This window comes from Pseudorca crassidens, chromosome 1, assembly GCF_039906515.1.
Source record: "Pseudorca crassidens isolate mPseCra1 chromosome 1, mPseCra1.hap1, whole genome shotgun sequence".
Classification (NCBI taxonomy): domain Eukaryota; kingdom Metazoa; phylum Chordata; class Mammalia; order Artiodactyla; family Delphinidae; genus Pseudorca; species Pseudorca crassidens.
Genome location: NC_090296.1, coordinates 3,881,838 through 3,889,677, shown reverse-complemented (window position 1 = coordinate 3,889,677; position 7,840 = coordinate 3,881,838). Strand labels below are relative to the sequence as shown.

The 7,840-nt window shown below is 51.0% G+C and overlaps 1 non-coding gene across 1 annotated transcript; it reads right to left on the bottom strand.

Annotated features, from left to right (window-relative positions):
- Positions 1 to 460: 460 nt before the first annotated feature.
- Positions 461 to 533, bottom strand: TRNAE-CUC (transfer RNA glutamic acid (anticodon CUC)). The gene has a single exon. It is a non-coding gene; the product is annotated as a tRNA-Glu (tRNA).
- Positions 534 to 7,840: the final 7,307 nt, after the last annotated feature.

Here is a 7,840-nt window from a genome sequence, read left to right as displayed (position 1 = left end):
TCCAGGCAACACTTGTAGGAGCTCAGCTCAGTTAAGTAGCCACCTCCTCCAGCCCTCCTTCTGTCTGGGTGCCTCTTCCACAGCTCTAGCCCACGGGGACGAACTGAAATTAGACTCTGTCTTTCTCATCTCTTTACCCCCCAAACCCAGCTCACAACCGGGCACAGAGCAGGTGGCCATCTACCATCTTTGTGCAGAAGCGGTAACTGAGTGTTGGAAGGAACCGGGTAGGAACCCTCCGTCCATAGGCAGATTAGCCTTTGGCGCCATCAACCGGCCAGGTGATTGGTTGTGTTTGGGGCCTCCAACTGGAGATGGATTTGATGTTTAGGAATTTCATTTTTCTTTATTTCTCATGAACTGGAAAGTTAGGAAAGAGAGAATTATGTGAGTTGCAGTCTAGATCACTATCATTTCTTTTTTTTTTTTTGGCCACGCCGCGCGTCTTGCAGGATCTTAGTTCCCCGACCAGGGATTGAACCTGGGCCCTCAGCAGTGAGAGCACTGAGTCCTAACCACTGAACCACCAGGGAATTCCCTAGATCACCATCATTAATGTCTCACCCTGGAGAGTTCGTGGCAAAGCTTCCAGCCTTCCACTGAGTAGGAATGAAACTAACTGAGAAAACAGGAGGCAACTTTTTAAAATTAATATATATATATACACACACACATATATATTGTATTAAATTATATATAATTTGTATATATATGTATTTCACCACTAAAACCCCACATACATGAAAAAAGACCGGAGGATAGAAAAATGCCAACTTCAAATCGAATCTTCTGAGTCTTAAGATGGAGTTAGGGGTGTGCTCAGCCCTGCCTGGGCCTCTCAGCCTCCCTGACATCTCCTGGGATCCCCGGGTGGTGGCCCTAAAGCAGGGCCGGCGGGGGCAGCTATGCCCTCCCTGTTCCCTTCTCCGTCTCGGCCAACGCGAGGGCAGAGGCCTTTAGGCTGAGACGCACCCAAGGGCAACCTCTTGTTCAGCTGGTGGGAGAGCAGACCCAGCTGCCCTGACAGGTGCCCAGAGGGTGGGCAGGTGCCCAGGGTGGGGTGAGGTGGGTCCGAAGCTGAAACGGGGCGGAGACGAGCAGGTGTGATGCTCGTCTGTGATGTGACGAGCAGGTGTGATGTCCCTGGCTGGCCTAAGAGCTGACAGTTCCTTTCCAGCTGCACTGAGCCAGGGGTCACCTGGCTGTCAGTTAGGACTCTGCCCATGTGGCCCAGGTGGTGGGCAGCTTGGTCGGGCAACGAATGGGGTCGTCGTTTTTGGCACTGACTCCCCATGAGGGGGTCCCTACCAGGCCCTCCACAGCGAGGTGATCCTGTTGCTTCTCCCCCTGCTCCCCACTCACCTCGAAACCCTGCAATAAAGGGTTCCCCTCCGTGGCCCAGACTCCTGCCACTTCACACCTCTGCACCTGTGCCATTGCCCCTGCCTCTCTCTTCTAGTCCTGCCTGGAAAACGCCCACTCCTTTAAGAGCCAGGTCATCGTTGCCTCTTCCCTGCCCAGTGAGAGGTGGTGTCTGCCTCTTTGTCCCTCTTTTTTTTCCTCCTCTGCTGACTTTGGGGCAAGTCTCTTTAAGTCTCAGTTTCTTCATCTGGAAAAGGGGGGCAGGGATGGGACAGTTAGAGCAGGTTCCATCTGTCTTCATATGGTTCTAAATTTTTTCACTCAAGGCAGATCAACTGGGGCACAAGTGTGTTACTACATAGAACTGAGCAGTGAATGAGCTACTGGAAAATTCCACACTTTGCAGACACCCTCTACCTTCTCTGAAGTTAGGGCAGACAAGCGTGTGTAAATGTGTTACTTAACAAATGTGTCCCAATGAATATGTTATGACAGATACTGTGCTGAGTTCACTGTTCAAGTTGCTACTGGATGTATGATAAGAACCTTTTAATTTCTAAACTACGTCACGATGCAGTATTCTGAGCAGCACGCCGACAGCATGCTGCCTGTAAATTCCGAGCCCTTCCAACAACCTGGCATTTCACTTAAAAATACAGGATAAGTAAGTCCACCCAACACGACATTTCAGTCAACGTTCAATCTCATTATCCAAATTAAAATAACGAGGGAATTAAACCTTACAAGTGTATGAAGGGGCTGGTGAAGAATTTCGTGCTCCAGAAACCCCAGGGTGTTCTTAGGGGCGGGAAGCCGGCCGGTCGTGATCGCCGCTGTGCCCACCACCCCGCTGTGGATTAGCAACCTGCCCCTGTGTTCTCAGAGGCCTTGGTGTTCCTGTCATTAATGCTATCTCGTCTAATCTCTTTTTTAAAAAAATCTATAAATAAAATTATTATTTTAAAATTCCCCCTTTAAAACAGAAGGGTTGGCAAGCCTCCCAACATTTTTCCTTTTTTAGGGAGGATGGCAGCAGTGAGGGGAATTAAACTCAGTAAATTCTCTCAGGATGCTGATCTATCATTTATATATATATATATATATATATATATATATATATATATATATATATATATCAGCTAGAGAGAGTATAGTATTAGCAGCCATGCAGGGCCACCCTGCTGAATGTTATTCGACATCACTGATCATGTTTTTAATTTTGAGCTTTATTTATTTTTAAACAATGAGCTTTATTTTTAAGATTTTCTTTGGCTGCGCCACGCAGCTTGTGGGATCTGAGTTCCCTGACCGGGGATTGAACACACACCCTCGGCAGTGAGAGTGCCAAGTCCTAACCGCTGGACCGCCAGGGAATTCCCCACCAATCATGTTGAAGTGCTCTGTTTACCATGTGTGCGTGTGTGTGTGTGTGTGTGTGTCCATCCTTAAAAGATGGATGTGTCTGAACATAAATAAATGGTTATCACATGTATTCTGTGACTTTTGCTCAACACTGTTTGTTCATATTGGCTTGAATAACTGTAGTTATTCGTTTTTCCCGTTGTATAATATTCCACCGCACGACTGTACTACCGTTTGTGAATCTGTCCTGTTGGTAAACATTTGGGCTATTTCCAGATTTTTGCTATTACAAGCAGTGCTGCTGTGGATATTCCAGTAACATTTCCATGTTTCCTTGGGTACTGAACTCTTCAATTTCAGCCAATATAGCCAAATTGTTTTCAAAACAATGTTATCAATCGACACTCCCAGCAGAGTCCCCGTTGCTCTGCATCACCAGTAACACTTGCTGTGACATAGTAAAAATGGTTTTCCAACCTGGTGGGTGTGCAGTGGCCTCTCACTGTGATCTTAATTTGCATTTCCTAGATTAGTAATCATATCTTGTCATGTCTTTACTGGCCATGGATTTTTATTTATTTATTTATTTAATATATTTTTTTTTTGGCTGCATTGGGACTTCGTTGCTGCGCGCGGTCTTTCTCTAGTTGCGGCGAGCGGGGGCTACACTTCGTTGCTGTGCACGGGCTCCTCACTGCGGTGGCTTCTCGTTGCAGAGCACGGGCTCTAGGCGCACAGGCTCAGTAGTTGTGGCACGTGGGCTCAGTAGCTGTGGCTCATGGGCTCTAGAGCGCAGGCTCAGTAGTTGTGGCGCACGGGCTTAGTTGCTCCGCGGCATGTGGGAGCTTCCCAGACCAGGGTTTGAACCCGTGTCTCCTGCATTGGCAGGCGGACTCTTAACCACTGCACCCCCAGGGAAGCCCCTGGCCACGGATTTGAATCCCTGCTCCATGGCTCACTTTGACCTCGGGGTCAAGTCCAAACTCCTTGGCACAGTCTGCCGGGCCCTGCCTTCATTCCGCCACCCACCTCCGGCCAGCAGCACTCTCGTCTCTGGACCCGTCGCGCCAACCCCCTCCCCTCCCCGCAGCACCCCCGGCCCAGCACTTTCCCCCGTGGGCAGGTGCCCTAGAGCCTCCTCTTCTGGGATGTCTTTCTGCTCCTTCCCGGTACTTTTCTCGCATGCACTCTAGCCCTGTACTGCGTGTCAGGTGCACTCAGGCAGGGACCTGGCACCCTCTTGGGCACTGCTTGGACCCTAGCAGGCCCTGAGGTGACGCTAGTGCAACGAAGGAAGAATGGGCAGACAAGGGAATGAACAGCGACGATAGCGCCAACGTTTGCCATTCTGTGGCCCTCACCCCTCTCCAAGGGTGGCATGGAAGGCTGGTGAGCTACTTGGGAGCGTTTAGGGCAGGAATTTTAAACCTTAGTCCCCTTACCCTGAACACTACAAGCAACACACGTGGCTGGCTCCCTTGAGGTCGGGCTGTCTCCCGTGGGAGCCTGGTGACCCAGAGGGTGGGACGGGGGTGTGCTCCCAGAGACAGACAGACTGGGCGGCGGATCCAGACACACGCCCGACACCCAGGGGGCACTTCGGCCTCTTTTGGGTCCAAGTGAACAAGCACCCCACGGGCGGCACAAACACCGTCTTCCAGACTTCCAAACCGAACACAGCAGAGACGAGCAGTCACCTCTTGGTAAAGGCAGAGCCCAGTGGGGGCGGGGCCAGGGTTTCACCAGGTGTCAGGAGAAGTGTTCAAGCCAACACGACAGCAGCAGCCGCGACGTTAACACCTGGAAGCAGAGCCGGGGATCGGCCAGCAAGTCACCCCGACACGGGTGGGGGGGGAACGAAGCCGGTGAGAGAGGCTCTGCAGGAGGGAACCCCCGAATGAGGACAGATACCTCGAACACACACGTGCCGAGCACCTGCTACCTGCCAGGACCTGAGGGGGGCACGGGATGAACTTGGACCTGCCCCAGTAAGACATGCCCGGCTTCCTTAGAACTGTCCTGTCACTGTCAAGGGGATTGACATATGTGGCATGTTCTCATCCTGCTTCGAAAGCCAACTTGGGGACCAGAAAGGTGGACAGAGTCAGAGGAAAGGGAGCTGGGTGACCTCGAGGACGTTCAGCTCATCCTCCCCAGCTCCCGTTCCCGAGGAAGGCGGCATGTCTACCCTTGGTGCCGGACAGGCTAGAGGGCCTGCAGCAAAGCCGGAACCTGGTGCTTGTTTTTCCAGGCTCCACCGGGCAGCACTGTTCTGACGATGCAGGCGAGCTGAACTGGAGCATCTGAAGCTCTGGTTGGGTTGCACAGTGGGTGGCTCGGGGGGCAGTCCCCCTGGAAACCCCCCTAGGAGGGCGTCTGTTTGTAGATGTGTGCAGTGGGTTTTCCTCCCGCCTGGAACTGGTGTGGGTTCCTCCTTGAGCACCACATGGGGTGGTTAATTTGATTTTAGGGGCCAAGTTGTATGAAAAACAAGGCTGTTTGCTCACTGGAACCATGTGAGGGCACAGGCAATGGTGACCAGGGCATATGGACACAGCGGTGGGCACGATTCCTGCACTGGTTACATGGCTGTGTGTGTGTGTGTGTGTGTGTGTAAGCTAAATGCATGAATGACATGACTTCTGTAAATCGCAAACTTCTGTCCTCTGTATCGACAGGCCCTGGAACCAAACACCTGGGCTCACATTCAGGCTCCGTCACACACTTGCCTTGTGATGGTTTCCCCTCATCAGCCAGACGGGGACGATAATACCTACTTCCTGTGATTATTTTGTATAATTTTTTTAAAATGTATTTATTTTTGGCTGTGTTGGGTCTTTGTTGCTGTGCGCGGGCATCCTCCAGTTGCAGTGAACGGGGGCTACTCTTCGTTGCAGTGCGTGGGCTTCTCATTGCAGTGGCTTCTCTTGTGGCAGAGCACGGGCTCGTGGCACGTGGGCTCAGTAGTTGTGGAGTGTGGGCTCAGTAGTTGTGGCTCGCCGGCTCTAGAGCACAGGCTCAGTAGTTGTGGCACACGGACTTAGTTGCTCGGTGGCATGTGGGATCTTCCCGGACCAGAGCTCAAACCCGTGTCCCCTGCATTGGCAGGCGGATTCTCAACCATGGGAAACGCCTGGTACATAGTAAGTGCTCAGGAAGTGGGAGTTGATTTTGACTTGTCATCGTGTCTCAGCAGCAGCGCTAGAACTAGAGACCAGCGGCACAGCAGCCTGGAAGATGGTCACCCACCAGCGTGGTGGACGCTGTTTCTGTTCCCCTGGGTGTTTTTTCCATCACCTTCCTCTGGTGTCAGTACCTTTGCTCCTTTGGGGCATGCTCCTATCTCATCCTAACCTATGACTCTGGACACATTGATTGGTTCAGGACAGGATCCAATTGAAATCAGACCAATCAGACCTTTCTAACTAGAATTGCTGGGAAGAAGCTTATTTTCCATTCAGATTCAAGGTTATACAGAGGGATGTGAGGCCTAAGTCTGGTATCCTGGGGAGTGAACGTCACCAGGATGGTGAGATTTCAAGATGCAGGCGTGGATCAAGCTCCCCATCCCCCGCACCTCCCATGGTTTGGCTTTTTCGTTTAGGTGCTGAGACTCGGGATCCTGTTAGTTGCACCCAAAGCGTTTGACTGGTACGTCATGTAAGCATCTTCCAGCATTCTCAGGAAGGAAGACCTCAGAAGAAGAGTGCATTTCCTTTCTTAGGTAGAGCCCAGAGTGTCTTCCAAATTGAAGAGATGGAAACATATTTGCCCATGAGCAGGACTCTTGGGTCACATCAGAACCTAAATTAAGGACGGTTAAATGCTACTTACATTCACTGGCAGACACTCTTCGTTGTCTAATCAGTTATTTCCAGCCGCCTCTCCCTTGACAGCTCTCACTACGAAGGCTGGAAAGCTGTACTTGCTCTCCCTGCCCCTGAGCAGTCAGAGGGGTCATGTGACCCGGTCCCAGCCAATAAGATGTGAGCAGAAGTCTGTTCCTGGTGAGAGTGGTGGTGGAGGGCTGTGGTTTAATGGTTTGAGATCTTCCCTTTCATTATAAGTTGCCTCAAATAATTTTTGGCAGTTGGCAGTAGTATAAAAATAACGAAAAAGCTAAATGGATTTTCTATTATAAAATTTTCTAGTTTCTTTTCTTTCTGGATAAGAATAAATATAAGAAAGTATTTCAAACATTTTAAAATAATTTATTTCTAAGGTAGATGAAGAGAGGATAGGCGTTGCTAAACACCTGATGCTCCTTCCAAGAGACGAGAGATTTCATTCAACCTTCATTCAACACACACTGATCTAGGTCTGGAGAGCCCAGGGTCCACAAGGCTCATTTCCTGGTCTTGGGAACTCACTGTTGGGGAGACAGACATGAGAACAGGTAATTGTACTCCCCGACGTAAGTGTAATGATAAAACCAGGCTCAGGGTGTGATGGGAGCACAGTGAGGGCCAGAGGAGGCTTCCCGATGGCTAATGACGCCTGAGCTGAGTCACAAGGAAGAGAGGGATTAGGGCGGAGGAAGGGCACGCCAGGTGGAGGGGACCACGTGTGCAAAGGCGTGAGGGGAGAAGCAGTGAGGCAAGAGCAGCTGGGAGGCAGGGAGCCATGTGGGGAGGAGGGCCCGTGGAAGAGGCAGGCCCGGATCTGGAAGGCCCGGGGCTGAACGGAGGGAGGTGGTCTCCAGCCTGCAGGAGACAGCAGGCCACTTGGAGATTTGTGTTCTTGGCGGTTGGTGGGATTGGGACTCAAGGGTCTCAAGCCTGGGCGCACGGAGACAATGAGAAAGCTGTAACAAGGGTCCAAGCAGAGAAGGGAGCGTCCCGTGAACTAGGCACCCGGCATGCGAGCCATTTACATCACATCCGTGTACAGGCGGAGTGGAGTCTGCCTTCTCCAGTTCCTTGCTCGGAAGCAGCCCTCGGAGCAATGATTCCTGACCTCTGAAAGCATCCACCCAAACCACTGTTCAACCCCTCCTGGAAGACTTTTGCTATTTTTATAGCAAAGAATAGCAAAATTCCTTTCAATCAAAGTATTTCATTAGCTTTTGACCTTCAGGGAGCAGAAAAGAGCCACCATTTCATCAAGAACTTTTATT